This window comes from Peromyscus leucopus, chromosome 22 (assembly GCF_004664715.2).
Source record: "Peromyscus leucopus breed LL Stock chromosome 22, UCI_PerLeu_2.1, whole genome shotgun sequence".
NCBI classification, from domain to species: Eukaryota; Metazoa; Chordata; class Mammalia; order Rodentia; family Cricetidae; genus Peromyscus; species Peromyscus leucopus.
The window spans coordinates 48,766,719-48,790,217 of NC_051081.1; the positions used below are offsets into that span (position 1 = coordinate 48,766,719).

At 50.2% G+C, this 23,499-nt stretch overlaps 2 pseudogenes; both read right to left on the minus strand.

Annotated features, from left to right (window-relative positions):
* Positions 1–258: 258 nt before the first annotated feature.
* LOC114698865 lies at positions 259–405 on the minus strand (annotated as a pseudogene).
* Positions 406–21,298: 20,893 nt separating this feature from the next.
* On the minus strand, positions 21,299–22,554 carry LOC114698841 (annotated as a pseudogene).
* Positions 22,555–23,499: the final 945 nt, after the last annotated feature.

Here is a 23,499-nt window from a genome sequence, read left to right on the forward strand (position 1 = left end):
AGGGTTAAAAATATTTCCCCGACAGCTACGACGTTAAAATAACAGTTGTAGGCTGGGCCTGTAGCTCGGTTGGTAGAGCTGTGGATGAAGCCTAGCATGGATGAAGCCCAGGGTCTGTCCTCATTGTATAAACTATGTATGGTGGCGCGATTCAGCAAACTTAGCACGTGGGAGGTAGAGACTGAGGATCGGAAGTTCAGGGTTGCCGGACAGTGGCGGCGCACCCCTTTAATCCCAGCACTCGGGAGGCAGAGGCAGGAGAATCTCTGTGAGTTAGAGTCCAGCCTGGTCTACAGAGTGAGATCCAGCACAGCCAGTGCTACACAGAGAAACTCTGTCTCAAAAAACCAAAACAGATAAGAACAGATACTACACTTGATCTTAGCCAAAAGGCCGAGAATCCCAGCACTCGGGAGGCAGAGGCAGGCGGATCTCTGTGAGTTCGAGGCCAGCCTGGTCTACAAAGTGAGTTCCAGGAAAGGCGCAAAGCTACACAGAGAAACCCTGTCTCAAAAAAAACAAAAAAACAAAAACAACAACAACAACAAAAAAACAAAAAACAAACAAACAAAACAAAAACAGTTTTAGTATACTCTAGGTTGGAAGTGTTCACTAGTGTTTCTCACTAAAGCGTGCTAACTGCTTTGTGAAGTTCATCTGGTTACATAGGCCTTTGGGGGTCGACATTGGGAGTCAGAAGACCGCACGCTATCTCGGTACCTCAGGCAAGGAAGATGTCGCCAGGATCCACACCTCTTCGTCCCTGTCTCGGATGAGGAAGAGCACCCACAGTTTTACTTTGATTATTAGTAAGAACTGAGGGCTTTTCAAGCATTGGAAAAAACCTCGATCATCGTCATCATCATTTCCTTTATTCTTTAATTTCCCCAAAATTACGGTTCTGACCATCAGAGCGGTAGTGGGAATGACTGAGTGGGCAGTGGTTGCAATTCACCCCTTGGGCAGCAGGGGGCGCCCGGTGGCTTTGTATCCTCCATACAAACCCTGGCCTTGAGCAATTAACTGTTTTCTCTCATTCCACTGTGGCCGTTTCTGATCCAAGACAACAAACAGGTTTAATGTTCAGAGAAGGTGTCTGGGAAGGACTGGGGGCATGGAGCCAGCGGTGAACCTTGGGGAAGAGGGAGTCACAGATTGCTCTCGCTGTCAGGGCATCCGTAGGCATCCCAAACATTTGCCAACAGGTAGGCCCAGCTACTACTACCCTGAAGGGAAGGATGTCAAAGCGTCATGTGCTGGGTGAGGAGGGCTCAAGGGACCGGGCTGGGTGGCAGCTGTTCATCAGTTCATCAGGTTGAGATGGAGGGGTGTCAAGATTGTAACACCTGATTTGATACTTAGAGGCCTAATGCCCGGGTGAGGGCTGTGGGTGCCTGCATTGGGTGCGGGCAGGATTCCTTCTAGTTCACATTCTGGTTCCCGGTCGCTCATGGGATTGCTGATGAGAATGTGTGACTTTGGCTCCAGGCCCAAGGGAATGAATGAGCCCCTGCCCAATTCTCAGGACCGCGCCATTCCAGTTTGCTCCCATCCTGGGATGAGCTAACCCCTGGGAGAGCTAGCCGGGGGGGCGGGGCATAATTCAAGGGTCCTGCCTGGGTCCTCCCGTAGGACAGGAGGAGATGGGGCCGTCCCACTCTGACATGCAGTTCACATCCACACCAAGCTTGTCATGACTCAGACTAGAGCTGCACACCGACCTTCTCAGGCCTCGGGATGGCTGGCCTTGGATCTGGGGCGAGGGTTTCTCAGTCTCCAGGATCGCCTGAGCCAGTTCCTTATTGCCCCCCACCCCACCCCCACCCCACCATCCTGAGCCCAGGGAATCCTCCGTGCTGGGAAAACATCCTGTCCTACGGCAGGTCTGGGGTAGCTCTCTGCCGTGGTCATCTCCCAGTGAACTGCTAAGCCCTGTTCTTCCAGAATCAAGAGGAGCCAGTGCCCCAAAGCCACCGTGAACGATGTCACCTTCAAGGATGGTGACGGGGAACTGGAGGGGGAGGAGCTCAGAAAAGGGGGCATACTTGGTTTTCAGAGTTGCCGTAGTTTTGGGAACACAAGCTCACTTTCTCAAGGTTCAGGGGACAGGGAGGCTGGAGTCCAAGGTCTGTGCAGGTCAAGGCCCTTTCCAGCCTGCACGCTGAGGCCGGGGGGATTTTATGTGCCAGCTCAGCTGGACTTCCCTGTGAACCTGTGGGGTACACGCTATGGCACCCCAGTTTATAGATGGAGAAAAGGGGTTCAGCAGAAGCACCAAGTCTACAGCCTTGGCTAGAAAGTTGTGCTGCTTGGGGTTCAAGGGCCATGTCTCTTCTCTCACCCTTTGCTCTCTTTCAGAAGGCGGAGTTTCTCTTCTTCCCTAACCACAGGAGGCAGGAAGCCTTGCTGGGCTGGCTAGTGTTATGTCAACTTGACACAAGCTAGAGTCATCTGAAAGGAGGGAACCTCAGTTGAGAAAAAAATGTCTCCACAAGTCCAGCTGTAGGGCATTTTCTTAATTAGTGGTTGATGGGGAGGGTCCAGCCCATGGTAGGTGGGGCCATCCCTGGGCTGGTGGTCCTGGGTTCTGTAAGAAAGCAGGCTGAACAAACCATGGGGAACAAGCCAGTAAGCAGCCCCCCTCCATGGCCTCTGCATCAGCTCCTGCCTCCAGGTTCCTGTCCTGCTCGAGTTCCTGTCCTCTCTGCTTTTGATGATGAGCTGTGATATGAAACTGTGAGTAAAATAAACCCTTTCTCCCCAAGTAGTTTTGGTCATGGTCATAGTAATAGTAATGCTAACTATGACAAGTTGGTACCAGGCTACTGGGGTTTTGCGGTGACAGACTTGACCACGTTGTTTTTGTGAGGATGTGGGAAGAGCCTTGGAAATTTGAGCTAGAAAAGCCACAGAGTGTTGAGAGCTCAGTGGACTGTTCTGTAAGGAGCTGCTCGGGAGATAAGAATGTTTGCTTATGGTGTTGCCTCCCAGCAATGGTAACTCTAACCAAGACACTGATTTGGAGGAGGAAGTGGGTTCGGGAACAAATGGCCAGGGATACAAGAGAGCCCGGGGGTGCCGCAAGCCCACGACGGTGGATGAGGAAATCCTTCACCTACTGATGGAACACTCACAGGCATGCTCATTACGTTGCCGGCATTTGCCTTGTTTTGATGACTGTGAGGGGCGTTGATTGCGGCTTCTTCAGATATTTGTTGGTTCTACAAACTGGTGGGGAATCTTGTCAATCAGGAAGGGATCCCCTGAGACTCCACAAACAAAACCAGCCCTGCTCTTAGGGTGCAGGTGCTCAGCGGAGGCAAGAGCTTTGCCCTAGAATTTTCTGCTAATCATCTTTTAATTATGAGTCCCCGACAGTTGTTTTGCTCAGTGGGAATGAACGAGCACGTGTTTGTATTTAGGGGAATCCCAGCCATTCTCCTGGGAATATTCTTCGTGCATTCTGTGGTTGGGGGCTTGAATTCCCTTAGTGATGAGCTCCACAGAGAAAAATCCAGTGTCTAAGAACAAGAAGTGTGGGGATGGCGGGGAGGTCAGGCATGAACACCCAAAACACAGAAAGAAGTTTTTCAGGCCAGACAAGCACTATTCCTGGGTTCTGCAGGAGTGTAGGCAGCCCGGGGGCCCCAGCGTCACTGTGGAGTAGATCTGGTCCTTGTAGAGCCTAGTTCCTCAAGAAGAAGTGGACACTAGCAGTTACCCTCAAAAGGTTTGTGGCCAAAATGAACCATGTTAGATTATGTGTGATATTCTTCGTACAGTGTGTAGCATCTCACAGGACCCTAACCCTCACTCAGTCTGTGGTGAGAATGGAAATACGACCCCTAGCAGATGGCCCCAGGCACACAGCCGCCCCTAACAGATGGTCCCAGGCACACAGCAACCCCTAGCAGATGGTCCCAGGCACACAGCAGCCCCTAACAGATGGTCCCAGGCACACAGCAGCCCCCAGCCGATGGTCCCAGGCACACAGCAGGCCCTAGCAGATGATGGCCCCAGGCACACAGCAACCCCCAGCAGATGGCCCCAGGCACACAGCAGCCCCCAGCAGATGGTCCCAGGCACACAGCAACCCCTAGCAGTGGGGACACTTGGTCCCTGCTACTGGGAAGAAGGTACCTCCCCAGGACCTTCAGGCCAGAGGTGGCCAGGAGTGAGTGAATCTCAAGAGGGGTTTCCGTCACATCTGTGGTTCCAGTGTAGGCTTCTGTGGGAGTCTTTGCTTCGCCGTTACACTGTCCTCTGCATGTTCCACGGGAAACCTTGCTGTCTGTTGGCCAGCAGCGAGGCTAATGGCGACTTTCTCAGCTCCCCACAGATCTTAGCTGTGGTGTTAGTTACTTTCTTGGCTGACAAGAAGCAGTTTAGGGGGGAAAGGGTGTATTTTGGGCTTACAGTTCGGAGGGCCACAGTCCAGCATGGAGAAGGCGTGGGTGAATGAAGCAGCTGGTCACACTGTGGTTTTGGTCGTGGTCAACAAGCATGGGAAGCAAGCTAGGCTCTAAACCACACAGCCGGTCCCCAGGCTCCACCTCGAAAAGTCCCACGAGTGTCTAGGCACGTGAGCCCGTGGGGGACGTTTTACATTCAAACCACCATGGCTGTCAAAGCCTGGGGCGTCATTTACTGTTATTTAAGAAGATTAAAAAAAAACCCTGTGTGAGTGCAGGTGCTGACAGCCTAGAAGGTGCTGGGTCCCGGAGGTGGAGTTACAGGTGGTCGGTTGTGAGTTGCCTGTTACGTGTGCTGGGAATGGAGTGTGGGTCTTCTTCAAGAGCAGCTCTCTGAACAAGGCTGATTGGTGGAGTATGTAGGGACCCCTCCTGATGGACAGATTGCCTACCGGTTTGTAGAACCAACATGTCTGAGGAAAAACACCTATCGCCCCTTGAAGTAATCGAAACAAGGCAAATACTGGCCAAGGAATGGCTGAGCCCTCTCTCCATCCATATTATTATTACTTTTTAAAATCTTTTTTATCGTGTAGGAAAAATTAGTGTAACTCCTAACCTTTACAGAAGCTTTTTAAATGTACTTTTGTTTCGAGACAAAGTCTCTCTTTGTAGCTCTGGCTAGCCTGGAACTATGGTGGCTCACCAGCATCTGTAACTTTAGTCTCGGGATCCCATGCCCTTGTCGGGCCTCCAGGGGCACCAGCCATGCACAGGATGCACAGACATACAGGCAAGCAAAATATCCATAGACATAAGAAAAAACAATCTTAAACAACAACAAAAACAAACGTTCCATGCTGGCATCCTCCCCCCCCCCCCAAATGGGTCAAGTCTCGGCAGTTTGTTTCTAAAATTTACCTTTTCCCTCCTCTTGGGAATAAGAGCAACATCCCCTGTCTTCATATTTAACTAGCCTTTTCAGATATCTGCACGTCTTCTGTGTTCCTCTTTTTAAAAACCTATTTTTATTTTTAATTATATGTGTGGGTGGAGTGTGTGTGCGCGCACGCGCTTGTGTGGGAGGTTGTGTGCACGGAACGGTAGGTGCCCTCGGGGACCAGAGGTGTTGTCCCTCCCTGGGCTGGGGTTACAGGGATTGTGAGCTGCCTGACCTGGGTTCTGGGAACTGAACTCTGGCCTTCTCCAGGCTCTCAACCCTGCAGCCACCTCTCCAGCTCTCCTGCGGTCTTGCCTTTGGCCTGCAGCAGGGCCCCTTGGTTTCCCTCACACTCGGAGTTGTGTGGCTCTGAGAATGTAAAATGACAGGAAGTATCCCGGAAGGTCTCACCCTTCTCTTGTTAAGGGGTTTCAGTTCCTGGGATGTGAGACCTGACTGGACAATTTATAGCTCCCAGAAGCAATATCAGCAGCGCACCCCGATCAGCTGCCGAAGGTAAAGAAATGATCTAATTCCAAAAATAAGCCTTCTGTGTGGAGTTATGTAGAGTCAGGCAGAGTATCCAGGGTGGGGGTAGGGGGTTCTGAAAGCATTTTAACTCCTCAGCCACCCACAGAATCAAACATTGGCCTATGGCCTATAAGGGAGGGGACAGAAGTCTCCAAATAGTCTTGTAACTTGTAGATTTTAATTATAATTCATTTGATATTCATGTATGCAACATCAAACTTTTAAAAAAAGGTTTACTTTTTAAAAAATGATTTATTTTTATTTTATGTACATTGGTGTTTTGCCTGCACGTGTGAGGGTGTCAGGTCCCCTGGAACTGGAGTTACAGGCAATTGTGAGCTGCCGTGTGGGTGCTGGGAATTGAACCTGGGTCCTCTGGAAGAACAGCCAGTGCTCTTAACTGCTGAGCCACCTCTCCCGACCCTAAAAAAAGGTTTATTTTTGATTATTTTTCTATGATGTGTCTGTGTGTATGTACACATGTGGATGCAGTTTGCTCCTGGAGTCCAGAAGAGGCCGTTGGATTCTCTAGACCTGGAGTTAGAGGTGGTTGTGGGCCACCTGCTGTGGGTGCTGGGAGCAGAACTCGGTCCTCTGCCAGAGCAGTACACGGTCTTAACCCCTGAGCCCTCGCTCCAGCCTCAGGCAGCCATCTTTCCAGAGTATTTTATTTATTTGTTGATTCATGCAGAAGAGTACCTGTCCCACGTGGTTTAACTTTGTCATCCGTAAAATAAAGAAAAGGGATGGACTAGATGGCACCCCAGGGGCCTTATCATTCTGAGTTATTATCATTCCTGCAATGAAAACGGGAAACACTCAAGGCTACCAATGAAGGGCCAAGGTCAGCCAGAGATCTGACTCGTCTCCATGTGAGGTCTCCTTAGAGGTAGCCAAGGATAGCTCCTGATGGTCCCCACTGCAGTCTCTTAGAGTTAAGGCTCTTCCCCACTTTTTCAGGTTTAGCCTAAGAGTGATTTTATGACACTGAGCGCTGAGGGCAGGGACAGCTGGACCAACCAATGAAGCGGCTGCTGCTATGGAAAACCAGGAGGGCTGCCCTTGCTGTGGGGGGCACGGAGGTCCGTGTGCCCACAGATCAGCACTCGGGGAACCTAGAATGTTAGCACACAGCATGGTTTCCTCAAGGGAAAGAATGAGACCCCTGTTATCTCCCCAGAAGGCTGGGAGCGGATGTGCGTTCTAGCCTGGTGACCTGTGTGGTGTCTGTGTGGCTGGAGACCACACTGGACCCTCCCCCAGACCGTCATCATAAGCTTATTTTTGTCAATCTATATAGGACCCATTTTTGTAGAAGGTGTCATATGTACTTTGCAAAGAGTTTCACTGTAGTCACGTCCAATCTTTATTTAGCTTACTTTGTCTCTGGAAGAGGTTTATGTATGCTTTATTGTGCACGCAGGACTGAGGTAATTATCACCAGAATAAGTTTTCACCCGATCACGCTGTGCTTAAATATGCTGAAAATAAACTACTCGGGGGTCAGACTTCCCAAGTTTGAACCAACACCGGCTACTTGGTCATATTGAACCAACTCATCTTCTTGTCTCCCATGGATTGTCACTGCTGGCCGGGGAGGTTGCAGAGACGTTCCCCCAGTCCCCCTGCCTCACCCCACACCCATCCAGTCCCTTCCCTCCCCTGAGTTCGTTTGCCAGGGAGCTCAGATGACAGTCACAAGTGCTGGCATTACAGACACCAAAATACACAAATATTTCTTCTCATGTTTTGGTTGGGAATGCAGACAGCTGTGAGAGGCTCTGGTGCCGAATTCCAAGTGTGAGTGACGTGACTGACTGTCTGTAGCTGGCATTGGGTAGGAAATTGGCTTTACTTTTCCTAGGCTAGCTCCTTGGTGTGGGGTTTGTACAGAGACTGGAAAGTCAAGCCAGGCCTGGGAATGTCTCTTGAAGGCCTTGTGGTTCTTCTGGCAGCTTCCTGGGGCTCTCTCAGTGCCTTGCCTGCTGTGCCCAGATGGCAGGTGGTCCTGGATGCTGTCTGCACCCATGAGCCTGCTTTGGATGTCCATCTCCTTGGTCTCTGGGTTCCCAGGGCTGAGAGTGCGCTCCATGCCACTTTGAGGATGGCAAGCAGTGTCCTCTGTCCTGCGTTCCCCAAAGGGTGCAGCTCTCCTGCTGTACCAGAGAAGTCAGTACCCTCTTGTGTGGCTTTTTTTAGTGCATCTCTACCTGCTGGGTATCCCCCGTGCTTCATGTCCCAGCACCGTCCCCAGTGGGAAAGACTGACGGGAGCCGGAATAGGGGTTCAGTCAGCAGGCCTGTGTCCTCACAAATCAATTGGCAGCATTATTCTGAGAGTGGACTTGTCATAGAGTGAGTCTGCCTCGGTCCTGTTCTCTTGTGTACTCTCTCGCCTCTCACTACATTATAGAGGTGACAAGAAGCTTCGTTCCCCACCCGGACCTTCGTGACCTCCATAACTACCAGCCAAGTAAACGTGATTGTTTAAATGTTTCTCAGAAAAGAGATCAACGTGCCATGCTCTGTCTTCCCTTTGCCCCAGCTGCACAGAACTTCCTGTCCATTGCAAGTCACCAAGAGCAGCTGCTGTGTGCTCTTCTGGAAGCTTCTTCCTTCACTGACGCTGCAGCTGCAGCGTTCTCCTGCCCACCATCTTGGTTTGAGGCAGTCCTCTCTCTCACATTGACCTGTGAGGGTTCTGGGGGTTGAACCCGGGTCTCTAGGTTTGCACAGCAGTCACTTTACCTGGAGAACTGTCTCACTTGCCCAGTCCTCATTTCCTTTAGAATTTTGTCACAGGAAAGAGAAGACTAACACAGTGTCATTGGATGGGGGCTCACCCAGGAAGGGGGATAGTTAGAGGTTAGATTATATCCCTGTGAAAAGATGTATTCAAGTCTTTTAACTTAGTTTTTATGTGTATCAGCATTTGTGTATGTGCATGTATGTATGTGCACCACATGTGTGCAGTGCCCACAGAGACCAGAAGAGGGTGCAAGATCCCCTGGAATTGGGGTTATGGATGGTTATCTGACATGTGGGTGCTGAGAATTGAACCCAGGTCCTCTGGAAGAGCAGCCAGTGCTCTTAACCACTGAGCCATCTCTCCAGCCCTCTGTGTTCAAGTCTTGACCTGGTATCTGTGAAGGTGAAAGAAGCTGTAGCAGACACCAACACTTAGGTCATGTTTATGCAGGAGTGGCTATTGCTTTCCAGAGGTGCAGCTTCCCATGGGCTTGAAGAGACACCGTGGAAGAAGTATGTGGTTCTAGGTCATCTGAGTGAAAATCTCCTGTCAAAATTCATTGACACATAGCCACTTACTTGTGGGTCCTTTAGATACAATCAGATGACACCAAAGAGTCAGATGGTTTGTGTCAGAAGGGATGTGAGGCATTCACTGAATTAAAATGGGTCATTGTAGGACCACACACTGGTGTCTGCTGGGACCCCGTATCCCTTGCCAGGTACAGGATGACCTAGACATGGCGAGGTGGTATAGATGTAACCATCTTGTTAAATAAGAAACACAGAACCAATTGCAAAGTTAAAAAGCCCGAGAGGTCAGAGCAAAAGCTAAGAGCTAAAATCCTTACCCTTCACTGCCGCTGCTGTCCTCCTCAGCAAGAGACCTACATCCTGTGTATCTGTCTTTTTTATAGACTTTCTATTCTGCCTTCTCATTGGTTGTAAACCCAACCACATGACCTCCTCGTCACTGCCCATCTATACAGACCTCCAGGTCTTCTATGGTTGGTATTGAGATTAAAGGCATGTGTCTCCATGCTGGCTGTATCCTTGAATACACAGAGATCCACCTAGCTCTGCCTCCCAAGAGTGCTGGGATTAAAGGCGTGCACCACCACCGCCCAGCCTCTGCTATGGCTTGCTATTAGCTCTGACCCCCAGGCAACTTCATTTATTAACATACAAATAAAATCACATTTCAGTACAAATAAAATATCACCACAAGGTGGCCTCTGCCCCAGCCTGTGCTCTCCAGGGCTGGGAATGTCCCAGTTGACTGTGGATATCTTGGTTGTGGTTGCCCCCTCTCCTCTCCCTCAACATTTTATTTTTATTATTTTTAATTATATGCAGGTGTGTGTGTGTCTGTCTGTCTGTCTGTCTGTCTTCACGGGTGTCTATGCATGTGAGTGTAGGTGCCTGTGGAGGCCAGAAGAGGGCATCTGGTTCCCTGGAGCTGGAGTTGCTGATCATTGTGAGCTGCTTGTTGTGGATGCTGGGAATTGAACCCAGATCCCCCAGGAGAGCAGCAGCTGTACTTAACCTGACTCCTAACTTCTCGGCTGAGTCGAAGGAAAAAAATGAATATTCAGCGGGGGGCCGAACAGTCGGGCGGAGGGGGGGCTGACTGTTACCATCTTCATCCTGTGTTTCAGTTGTGTTTAACGGTTCTCCATTCTTAGCCAAACATCCTCTCAGACACTTGGGTCGTCCTTCGCTCTTTGGCAAGATCCTCCACTGCAGTTGTGAATTTCCCACGAGCTGCTGTGTGGGTCACCCTCTGTCCTGACCTCTGGGCTTCCATAACCTCCTTGCCTTCAACTGTCCTGAGTCCGTGCAGCCTGGGTTCATCCTAGTGGGCAAGGGCGTCCTTCTCACATACCCTGGAGAGATGAAGGGCTGGGTCTTAGTATAGATGGCAGGAGACGAGTCAGCCTCAGCCTGTCCTAACCATGGCCACCCAGTATGCTCCACATTTGCTCAGCATAGACCTGGGGGGTTGGGGAAGAGGCAAATTGCTTGCCCTCTCTCTCAGTGAGCCGAGCAAGGTGTCTCATAGCTTAGCTCATGCATTAGTTTCTTTTCTTTTTTTTTTTTTTTTTTTTTTTTTGAGACAGGGTTTCTCTGTGTAGCTTTGCACCTGTCCTGGAACTCACTTGGTAGCCCAGGCTGGCCTCGAACTCACAGAGATCCGCCTGCCTCTGCCTCCCGAGTGCTGGGATTAAAGGCCTGCTCCACCACCTTCCGCCCGGCTAGTTTCTTTTCTTGTTGTGCTAACAGAACACCTGAGGAAACCAATGTGGAGGGACGGGGGGGGGGGGGGGGGGGGGGGAGGGAGAGAGAGAGAAAGAAAGAGAAAGAAAGAGAAGGAAGAAAGGAAGGAAGGAAGAGAAATGGTGGTGGATTTAATTTAGTTCACCTTTGGAAGAGTTACAGTCCATCATGGTGGGGAAGCCATGGCTGGTCACATTGCATCCGCAGTCAGGAAGGAGACAAAGATGAGTATTTGTGTTTATCTGGACTCAGTGGCATGGAATGGTGCTCCCCAGTTAGTCTGGATCTTCCCACTTCAGTGAACTCGGTGTAGACAATCCTTGACAGAGATAGCTAGAGACTTACTGCCAGGACATTGTAGACCCTGTCGAGTTGACAGTCCACATTAACCAATCACACCCTCGCTCCTTCATCTGACCCACCCTCCTCAGCATCTCCTGCTCACAAACATGTCCCATCCTTGGTCCCTAGAGGGTTTTTTTTTTTTTCCCATGCAAAGGACCTCAGAGAGCATGTTCTTTTTGTTCCTTTCTTCTACAGACTCTGGAGTCAGAGATGAATTTTAATGTAGGGAGAGGGCATAACTGACCTATGGTGCCCATTTCTTGGATTCTTCATCCCAGTTGAGTATCTGTGCATGGTCTGAGGCCATAACTTTCACATTGTTCCTGCATGTCACTTAAATTTCTTTATTGAGTCTCCGTCCTCCCGATGTCTCTTTGGATGGATCTCCCCCAACCAAAAGGGCCTTTGTAACTCCGGCTGTTCTGGAACTCTCTATGGAAAATAAGACTGGCCTCGAACTCACAGACACCCACCTAACTCTGCCTTTTGGGTGTTGGAATTAGAGGCGCCCATTGCCACACCTATCCTGGATGGCACAGTCTCTTGACGACACTTGTATAAAGTCAGTGTCACCCATTCTCTGGCATAAATGGTGAGTGACAGGGGAAGGACCCTAGTCCCCATGCCCTTGGAGGTCCTAGATGCTAGCGGTTGAGGCTGTTCTGTTTTTTCTTGTCTCAGGTATCTGGAGTTTGTGAGTCCAGCCATCCATTTTGCCTGGTGTCTTGGCTGCCATGTAGATGCGCTGAGGTCCAGATGGTACTTCTATTGGTCCCTGACTCCAAAGGCCTCGTGGATGGTGTTCTTGGAAAATGGTCTCTCTCTCTCTCTCTCTCTCTCTTCTTTCTTTCTTTCTTTCTTTCTTTCTTTCTTTCTTTCTTTCTTTCTTTCTTTCTTTCTTTCTTTCTTTTTTTTTTTTGGTTTTTTTGAGACAGGGTTTTCTCTGTGTAGTTTTGGTGCCTGTCCTGGAACTCACTTGGTAGTCCAGGCTGGCCTCGAACTCACAGAGATCCACCTGCCTCTGCCTCCCGAGTGCTGGGATTAAAGGCATATACCACCACACCTGGCTGAAAATGGCTTTCTTTAATGGGACCCATGTTAAGCTCACCACTGGTCCTCATTCCTGGCTCTACCTAGGGGTACCTCCATGTCCTGAGGAGCCCATCATTTTCTTCCAAGGAGCAATCACCAACCCACCATGTTTCCTGAATGCCAGGGTCCTAGTGGTGATAAAGAGCCAGGGTATGGGGTGCGGGAACCAGAGGTGGGAAGGGCATGTGGTCCTTTCCAAGAGTCTGAAATAAGAATCAGGACAGGCTCTCGCCTCTGCTTCCAACTGTCTAAGCTCTGTGGACTTGGAAGGAGGTGGTTGCCATAGCTCCCTACATGCACCACCTGCCTCCCTCCTCTCCTTTCCTCACCACACATATGACCAGAAGGTTCATGGCTTTCTTCTGCTGTAGAGAGTGTCTCTCCTAAGCTCTCCCCCGCTTAAGGCTGGATTTCACCCAGCCTACCACCAGTGATGACTTTACGATCTTCCATCATTATTTCTGTATCCCCAAGGCCAGGAATTCCTTGAGGACACAGCCTGCTGTCTGTTGATTTACCCTTGGTACCAGGGAGTTCATCTAGGAAGCACAGGTATGAAAATGAGAGCCGCCTTAGGTCACTGGGTAACCCAGAGGCTGTCTGTATGCGCTGGTATTTCCAGCCTCAAACGAAAGCACATTTTGATGCTCTCCTAGAGAATTCTAGCCTTGGGAAGCACATCGAGAAACACTGTTCTAGATATTTTTGTGACGCACCAAATGACTTTAGTTATCGCCTTCAAGTCTCCCCTCACAAAAGCTCTTCCGTCAAGGGCTTCCTACCCAGTAGGTGGCGCTATTGAGAGGTGATAGAATCAGGAGGGCTCTGAGTCCTGCAATCAGTCCATTCATGAGTTCATACTTCATGGGCTACAGAGAGACCTGGGGCAGGGTTGGAGAAAGTGGGTCCTTGGGGACATGCCCTTAGAGGGTGTATCTTGTCCCTGAGTCCTTCCCATCCTCCTCCTGCCTTCTGGGATTTTGTTCCGCCCCCCATTCCTGACATGATGGTCTACCATCTACCTCTCCATAGAAGCAACAGAGCCAAGTGACTGCTGATTGACACCCCTGAAACGGCAGCCGCACTGAACCCTTGCTCTTCTGATTTGTTCCCCTTGGTTGTTTCGCCATGGCTATGGACAGGCAGGCGAGCACATCCCCGATGCTGTTAACTGTCATGAGTGTGACAAGCCAGATAATTTGGGTGTAAACCTCAGGTGGAGATGGAGTCTGGGCATCAGGCCAGAACGTTCTTCACTCCTGTAGTCATTTTTGCCTACAGATGCTGGTGTCAGAGCAGCGGGAGGCATTCTTTGGAAGAACCCTATGTATGAGCGAGATGACGGTTAGAGGGAGGAAGTGGAAAGATAAAGACTCAAGTCCTTTGAGCTTCCAGGAGGTACATGGGAAGGTCTGTCCCATCCCCCTGAGCCCCGGGGGCTCTTCTCAAGGGCGGCAGAGAACAATGAATGCCAAGCACTGTATCTGCAAGTGGGATGGTGTCCTGTGAGGACCACTGGCTTCAGGACCATCACGGAGGGGGACATCTGTCCCTTGCAAAAGAGAGACACATGATTTTGAGTCGTTCTGGACTTTCCTGGTGCCTGGAGAGGTTCTCCTCCACCTTAGATGAGGGTTTTCTGGATTTTCCCCCAGAGCCCAGTAGAGGAGGGCTGTCACTGAGCATGTGGAGAGAAGGGGCAGGGTGGAGAAGGCTCAGTACAAGGTTGCCATTATGGGGCACTGGACCAATGGAGTTATTGCCATTCCTGACCAAGTGTCAGTTGAGGAGCAGTAGATATTCCTGGAGAAGAACTAAAGCCGATATGTCTAGTCAGTGGCAAGCCGGTCTCTGTGTGCCTTGAAGCAGCAGAAAGGGCCAACGCCAGTGCTGGTGTTCACGGCTGTGAGAAGACCCTGTGTCTGATCGGATGGATGCGGAATGGGGAGGGTGTTGGAGAAACCCCAAACACACGGTCTTTGCCGGTTACATCTCTGATTCCACAGTGGCCGCAGACAGCGGGCTTTATCACACGACATTTGACAGGGAGGCAGACAGAGGCCGGCTTGCCTCAGGCCCTGCAGCTGGACCTCCAATGAAGGCAGAGAGATTCAAGTCCTTGGCCTCTCCACCCAGGGTGTGAGCACCCTGCTAGTACGGTCTGTCATTACCGTAAGCCCCAGGCTGTTAGGAAAGACAACTCAGAAGTGGACCCAGGTGTCTTCATTCACTCGTCTACCTGCTCACTTTATTCACTTGGCAAGTACTGCTAAGCTGGAAGGGCTGATAACAGCTCACAAAAGAGGTACCATGAGCCAGGCGGTGGTGGCGCCACCTTTAATCCCAGAACTCGGGAGGCAGAGCCAGGCGGATCACTGTGAGTTCGAGGCCAGCCTGGTCTACAGAGCGAGATCCAGGACAGGCACCAAGACTACATGGAGAAACCCTGTCTCAACACCCCGCCCATCCCCCCTAAAAAAGAGGTATCATGAGTCACCGCACCCCCACCTGGCCACAAGTGAAGTGGCTTACCTGGGGTCACCATCTGGCTAGGGCTGCTCCTCTTCTGTGCTATATACTACCACATACTTTTGTACAAGGACCTTCCCCCTAGGGTCTGGACTATGTTCTGTGTGAGTTCCATGGTTCCTGGCTCTGCACATTAACTGTAACATGATGACATAATTATAGAAACAGAGAATACCTTTCATTTCCCCAGCCACCTGCCCTCATCAGCGACAGCCCCAGAACACACTGGAATAACTTGGACGTAACAACTCTTCATTACAAGCCGAGGCTAGCGATGAACAAAATAAATATGCATTGGAGGCTGAATGCTATAATTAGCGTTCCCATGTGGCTAAAGAAAGCGAGAGGCGTTTTAATTCTAGACCTCTGCCTCAACGTTAAGTCGCTGCTAGGGAACAGTTCTCGAGGCTTTAACCTGTGAGGGACCGAGGGACAGGCAGAGTCTTAAGATCCTTGGTGAAGGTAGGGTTCAAAGGGAGCTGCGATGCCATTGGATGATAGCCTAGGGCGTCGCCTACTTCCCAGAGCCAAATGATCTCTCCCAACTGTGAGAGAGGCTGGCATTGTCCCCTGGCACCCATGGGCTGGGTGAACCTATCCACTCAATAAATAATTAGTGCAGGCATGAGTCTTGTTTCCAGAGAGGTTAGTAAGCGCATTTCACTCTCCGTCTTTGAAATTCACATTTAGAAGCCTGTTTTATCTGCTGTCTCCTTAAGCTCCGTGCTGGGAACAATCCCCAAACACTGCCCTGCTCTGACTTGCCATGGCTAGCCTGCCCGTGTATTTTGTGCCTTCTTGATTTACTGAATGGGAGAAATTGGCATTGCCGAAAGAGAATAGGCCATATGGTCCCAAACTCCTCAACTCAAGGGGCCTTGGGACTCTATCTCTGTGGCTAATCCAACAGAGGGATTTGAGGTGAGCGGACAGGCAATCTGGAGGATCCCCAGCATGGAGCCACATCCTGTCTCCTGACTTCTGTGTTCTCAGACATCAGTAAGTGCTGGGTAGTAATAGTCACATTGGGAGCAGCCCCCACATGGAGCCATATTCAGCTTGTTCAGCTCCAGAACCCCATGAGTGAGGGAGTAAGGCCAGTGTTCTCATCCCTCAGTGGCCACCAGAGTCTTAAAACAGGGACTACCATGGCCTCATCCCAGGCAGGGTGGCCACAGTCAGCATCTGGGGGATGCGGTGTTGAACACACAGGCATGAGGTAGTCTGTACCATTTCAGCTAAGAAGGTTGCTCACACTAAGAGCTTAGAAATATCTGAAGAATTCCATCTTTGCTATCCAAGACCATCTTCAACAGAAACCACATGGGAAGAGAGGTCCTGAGACCCCTGTGCAACAGGCAGGCATGCAGAGTACCTCAAAACCTCAACAACCAGCCCTGTGTTCTGCAGACAGACAGCTTCCCCCACCCAGGATAGTAGAACTCTCTGCAGGACAGAACCCCGAGACACAGAAGTGTTAGAGATGCTTACGTCAGAGAGAGCCAGGGTATTTTGTGTGAGGCTTGGACCTGGGTATTCATCCTAGAACTCCCAGGTCAGCTTCATTTTTCTCTTTAAAGAGAAAAGGGCTTTAAAATTTTTGTTTGAAACTGAGTCTCACATAGCCCAGGCTGGCCTTGAACTCTCCATGTAGCTAAAGATTTCCTGGAACTTAACCCTTCCTGACTCTACCTCCTAAGTGCTGGGATTACAGGCCAGCAGCACCCTGCTTGTGCTCTTCATGAAGTGGCTGTGGCTGAGACCCAGATGGTGCCAGGATCTGCCAAGCCAGGGTAACACCCAGAGATGACCAGCTGATGGATGCCATGCTAGGAAAAATCTAAAGTCCCGACTCCTGGAGCCGGGACCTGTTCCCAGCCCCACATCCTGATGCCCTGTCACTCAGGAACAAACTGTCCTCACCCTCAAGCTTCCTGCATGCATCCTGTTCCTGGGCTGAGACTCTGCCGAGAGAGAGGCTGCCACTCTGGGCTGCTGGTGCTCCTGCCTAGAGGTTTGCTTGGTACAGGAAGTAAGGTGCGTGTGCTCTGGGAGACTGAGTCTCCCTCTGTGCCATCTGCGGGGGCTTTTGGAACCATATCTTAGAGCACAAAGCCAGAGAAGCTTGGCCACAGACTCCAGCATGGCCAATTGGTCCTCGGTGGGAGTCCCTAAGGGTTGACTTCATCCCTGATTTGACACAACCCACCCATGCATTCTGGAGGGGGCTGGCATTCCTCACTCAGGGACCAGATTGGCTATGACAAGGACAAAATATACCTGTTTTTTCCGTCTTTATTTGTGATGGGAGAGGGGAATTGAAACATCACTCCTGAGGGAAAGAGTAAACCCTAGACAGTGACCTACATACTTTGGGGCCTGTATTTGCCTTCTTGGAATTCCTGTGTACCCCAGCCCGTGGAAGGCCTCCTTATTGGACCCTAGGGAGAGGATATTGAATGGATGGATGAGGCAATGTGGTGTCTGGCACTCAGCACACCATTACCAACTGCTAATTGATTCAGATGACTAAACCAGGAAGCGGTGAGTGGACTAAAAAACCCTAGGCTAATGAAAAAGATAAAAAAAATCCCAGAATGACTGGTTGTGGACCGGTCCTCCACTGCAGGCTTCCTTTTCGGAGTGGGCTCTTCTGAGCTCATCCCAAGCAGGATGCAGTTGAACTGTGGATTCTTGGGGGTGGGGCAGGAGATTTCTCATTGCACAGTGTATGGTACACCACCTGGACATGCCTGGCAGTTTCCTTGGGCGCTGCTGGGTGGGTGCTGTGTGCTCTCTCTGTCCTACTCTCTGGGACTCCTGAGACACATTGCCACCTGCTGGGATTGCTACCGGGTGCTGGGTGCTGTCCCCTCCCTGCTCTTCATCCTTTCTTCCAGACAAGGCTTGGAGATGCTGGTCCTTGTTTGCCTGCAGCTCGTGGTCCATCACATCTGAATTCTCCTTTTTTCTGGGCTACACTCACTGTGGGAGATTCCCAGTCTATGCACATAGGCATGGAGCTGATGGAGGGCACTAATTATTGGCTTCCAGGGAAAAGGAGCCATAATAATATGAGCCACAGACCCACCCATTTGAAGTGTCTGACTCAGTGGCTGGTGGGAGATTCACAAAGACCGTGATTGGCACCACTGTTTAACTTCAGAGCAGAAGACACCCCCCCCCCCAGCTAATGAACGGTCATTACTCAATGTGCTGTGGAGGATGACCTTGAACTTCTGATCCTCCTGCTTGCCCTTCCCAAGTCTTGGGATGACAGGCATGTGCTACCCTGCCCTTCTCAGACCTAAGTTTAATGTTGGAGGGTAGAATGGTTGGTTCTGTGATGACGCATTGTTTGTGGTTTGAGAATGACTTGCCAAGCTCTGTTTATGAGAGTCTAGGGTTTCGCTGGCCTGGAGCTCTAAACTCTTCCCCATTCCTTCTGCAAACTAGTTTCAAAAGCTTAAACTCACATGGGCAGGTTTCCCATGGCAACGATCCCACTTCTTGGTACCAGCGTCCTGTGTTAGTTACTTTTCTCATGGCTGGGATGTAATACTCAACCGGAAGAACTGGAGAGGAGCTGGAAAGGACCACAGTCCATCACCGCAGGGAAGGGATGGCAGTGGGAGGCTACTTTCTCCCATCTTGATTGAACACCTAGCAGCCAGAAATGAAGACAGGTGGTGTTTCCAAGGCTTCCTATTTAAAAAATTCGCTTATTTTTATGAGTATGGGTATTTTGCCTGCACATATGTCTGTATGCCATATGCATGCCTCGTGCCTCAGGAGGTTGCAGTTGCAAACTGTTCTGAGCTGTCATGTGGGTGCTGGGAATCAAACGTAGGACCTCTGGAAGAGGAGCCAGTGCTCATACCCCCTGAGCCATCTCTCCAACCCCCTCCCCCTTTTAACCAGCTGTTCAGTCTGGGCCCTCAGCCTATGGGATGGTGGTACCCATGCTTAGGGTAGGCCATCCTTTCTCTCTTGAGCCTCTGTGGAAGCATGGTCACAGACACATCCAGAGGTGTGTCTCCTAGGTGATTCTAAGTCCCATCAAGTTGAAAATCGAGACTGAGCATCACTGATACCAGAAAAGTTGATTGGCATACTAATAAGGCTTAATTTGCATGTACCAAGCTATGCATAACATCTACCTAGCAGGAAATTCACATTTTAATTTTCCAACATATTAAGAGACAAACATGTACCAGGACACATGAATTTATGAATAAATGTAACATGGATTAGTATGATGTAGACCTTTGTGGTCAGGGAACTAAAATTCAAAAAGACTGGTAAGGGTTCAGCCAGGAAAGTGCTTCCCAGGTCAACACGAAGATCATCCACATAAAATACCGGGCATGGAGATGCAACTTGTAATCCCCGCACTGGAGAGACAGAGACAGGAAGATGTTTCAGGTTTGCTGACCAACTAGTCTAGGTGAATTGGTGAGCTCTGGGGTCAGGGCGAGACCCAGTCCCAAAAAATAAGGTGGAGAATGATAGAAAAATGTATCTGAGGCATCAACCTCTGACCTCCACACTTGAACATGTGTGTGCACACACAAACACTCGTGCATGCATGTATACTCACACTTACATGTACACACACGGGTATTCCACAGACAGACATACAAACACACACCACAAGACCGTCAAAAAGCAGGCTATCTACCAGCCAGGCAAGACAAACCCTTGCCTGTGATATTGAACGAGATGGAATTTACAGGGTTATCTAGTTTGTTTTAATTGGGCCAGACAATTACTAATTTTATCTGGGGAGAGGTAGGAAAGGAGTCATGCTGAAATCTTGCTTTCTGGTGATTTCTAATGTGAAGATGCTCTCTGGCTTAGTTGTCAAGGACAGCATTGCATTTTTTTCCTCAGCGAGAAGTCCTGGCATAGGGTATGGAGGATGGTCCGTTCAAACCGGTTATTGCAGAATAATTCTATCTTGCTTCCCTAAAAACAGCATCTCACTCTCTGCAGCATGCTCAGCTGTGCCGGAGATGCTGGTGGAGGGGGGGTTGGGCAGCAGCACCCCCCCCTCCCGCCCAGCTCCGGGGAGAGTGTTTGAAAATTGGATTCATTTTTGTGCTAATGGTTGAAATGATGCCCTGGGAATGTTGAACATATTATAGCGATTGCTTTATCCTCCCGCAGATGTGGAAGTCTATTACTGAAAAAAAAAATACATGTTTTTAATTTCCTTCATTACCCGTCTGAGGGTTTCTTCCTTGTCTGGACAGTTTGTTTAAAAAGAAATTGTGCTGGAGTAAGGATGAGAGATGTGCTAGGTGAGGTCAGTCAGTTTTAATGATCCAGAGGAGAGCTGGAGAGACAACCCAAGAGAAACAGATTAACCCCGGTGGGAGCATCAGCCTCGCAGCTGCTTCCACGCATCCCATTTTGGGGGCACATGATGTGGAGAGGTACAGACTTGAAGATTATGGAGCCTAGCATAGTGACTCATGCCTGTAATTCCAGCCCTGGGCCGACTAAGGCCGTGGGGAAAATCAAATGAGCTCGAGGCTAGCCTGGATTACATTAAGTAAGCTGTAGGCTAGCCTGAGGTACCAGTGTGGGAAGCTTTGAAACAGCTAAGAAAAGGTTGGTGAGATGGCCCAACAGGTAAAGACTCCTGTAAGACTGGCAGCCTGAACTGAGCCCCCAGGATCCACATGAATGTGGAAGCAGAGACCTGACTCCATAGAGGTATCCTGTGACCAGCACACCTGCACCGCCACACACATGTACGAACACACACACACGCACACACATAAATAAACGAAATAAATGTAATCCTCAAAGATCACAGAATCTATAACTTCTTTAGAGCAATCGGGGAAAAAATAGAAATCTTTCAACACAACGCTTCCCATCCTTTGCATACTTTATGTAAGTTGCACAGAGCAGGCCACAGCCTTAATTCACACTTAATATTCTTCCCCTTCCTCTTAGTCACTGAGCACTTTCTTCTGTACGAAGTTCCGCGTTTTGAGCAGGCTAACTGCAATCAAGGTTAAGATTTTTGTGGCTTCACTAGGAGAGCTGAAGAGTATCTTGAGAAAATGAGTTTGAAATTGCATTTAGACAATGTTCTCAGGCTAGGTGTGACTCAGCAGAGCTGGGATTCCTTGAGGGAAATGCTTTGGGATTAAAGCATGCTCCAACTTCCATCTGAGAGTGCATGCTTAGCCAAGACCATCCAAGAGCCCCCTGACGTTGATCATGGTAAGTGTGGACACCAGCAGACAAGACACAGCCGTCTCCAGCTACACCTGTGACATCTCAATGGTCAGCCACAGAAAACCTAGATTCACAGCTCTTCCGAAAATGTACCTCTCTCCCTTCTTAACACGTGGCCACCATGTTTTTTTTTTTTTTTTTTTTTTTGTTTGTTTGTTTGTTTGCTTTTCTGGGTGCAGTGAACTTTATTGATGGTGTTCAAGAGAGTAGGGCTCCCTAAGCCCCTCCTGTTGTTCTGGGGGTCTGGGATGGAAACTGAGGGAGATGCTCAGTATCAGGGGCTGAGATGGGACAGGAACTGTTCAGCAGCCGAGGGTCTCTCTTGCTGTCCTTGCTGGGGTGGGTGGTCCAGGGCAGGCTTCTTACTCCTTGGAGGCCATGTAGGCCATGAGGTCCACCACCCTGTTGCTGTAGCCAAATTCATTGTCGTACCAGGAAATGAGCTTCACAAAGTTGTCATTGAGAGCAATGCCAGCCCCAGCATCGAAGGTGGAAGAGTGGGGTCACTGTTGAAGTCGCAGGAGACAACCTGGTCCTCAGTGTAGCCCAGGATGCCCTTTAGTGGGCCCTCGGACGCCTGCTTCACCACCTTCTTGATGTCGTCATACTTGGCAGGTTTCTGCAGGCGGCATGTCAGATCCACGACGGACACATTGGGGGTAGGAACACAGGAAGGCCATGCCCGTGAGCTTCCCGTTCAGCTCTGAGATGACCTTGCCCACAGCCTTGGCAGCACCGGTGGATGCAGGGATGATATTCTGGGCAGCCCCACGGCCATCACGCCACAGCTTCCCAGAGGGGCCATCCACGGTCTTCTGGGTGGCAGTGATGGCGTGGACTGTGGTCATGAGTCCTTCCACAATGCCAAAGTTGTCATGGATGACCTTGGCCAGGGGGGCTAAGCAATTGGTGGTGCAGGAAGCATTGCTGATAATCTTGAGTGAGTTGTCGTACTTCTCATGGTTGACACCCATCACAAACATGGGGGCGTCAGCAGAAGGGGCAGAGATGATGACCCTTTTGGCCCCACCCTTCAAGTGGGCCCCAGCCTTCTCCATGGTAGTGAAGACACCAGTGGACTCCACAACATACTCGGCACCAGCCTCACCCCACTTGATGTTGGCAGGATCTCGCTCCTGGAAGATGGTGATGGCCTTCCCGTTGATGACCAGCTTCCCGTTCTCAGCCTTGACTGTGCCGTTGAACTTGCCATGGGTGGAGTCATACTGGAACATGTAGACCATGTAGTTGAGGTCAATGAAGGGATCATTGATGGCAACAATATCAACTTTGCCAGACTGGAAGGCAGCCCTGGCAACCAGGCGTCCAATTCGGCCAAATCCGTTCACTCTGACCTTCACCATCGTGTCTCAGGAACGAGGCTGGCACTGCACAGAAAGATGCGGCTGTCTCTGGAACAGGGAGGAGCAGAGAGCCGGCCATTATGTTTTGATGGACACCTGTATTAGTTACTTTTCCACTCATGCAATAAAAGATCCTATGAAAATTTTACTTTGGTTCCAGCCTGGAAGTCAGAAAGCATCTGATCACATTTCACGCACAAAAAGGAGAGTGGGAGAGGGGGGAGGGGGAGGGGGAGAGAAGGGGAGGGGACACTTACTTGATCTCCAGTGAACAGTGTGACTTGAAGTGGGACCTGGCTGGAAGGAGTGGATCACTGGGGCTGGCTCTCGAGGTTTCTCAGCCTAGCCCCATGTCCTGCCTGCTCTCTGCTTCCTGACTACAGATGTCATGTGACCAGCCCCCCCACGCCCCTGCCTCCATACTTTCTGCACCATGATGAACTGTCTCCCTTCCAACTGTGAGCCCAAACAAGCCCCTCCCACTCTTCCTTAAGTTGCCTCGTGGGGAATTTGGTCCCAGCAGTGAGAGAAGCAAGGAATGTGCCCGTGGGCGGTGTCCAGGCAGGTACACAAGAGTGCTGCTTGTCACAGCAGCGACCAATTAAGTGAAATTTGAGTCAGGCAGAAGAATGATTAATCCAAAGGCTGCTTGTGCTTTTCCATCAGAAAATGTGATGTCTCAGGAATCCTGGGAACTGCTAACTAGTGAGGGTGAGTCAGGGCAGTGCTTTATTCTGGATGGTGTTCTGCACTTCTGTAAACACTCAGATTTGTCCTTTGAAATGTGGACAGGGTCAGAGAAAGTCCAGGGAGGGTGATGGGAAGTTCCGTTTGTTTTTTCAGAAGGTGTGATAGTCAGCTTTATTTTTACTTATGTGTCCCTGTGTCTGTATGTGTCTCTGTGTGTGTCCCCTCAGAAGAGGGTGTTGGATCCCCTGGAGGTGCAGAACTCCATACATGGGTGCTGGGAACTGAACTCAAGTCTTCTGGAAGGGCAATGCATGCCT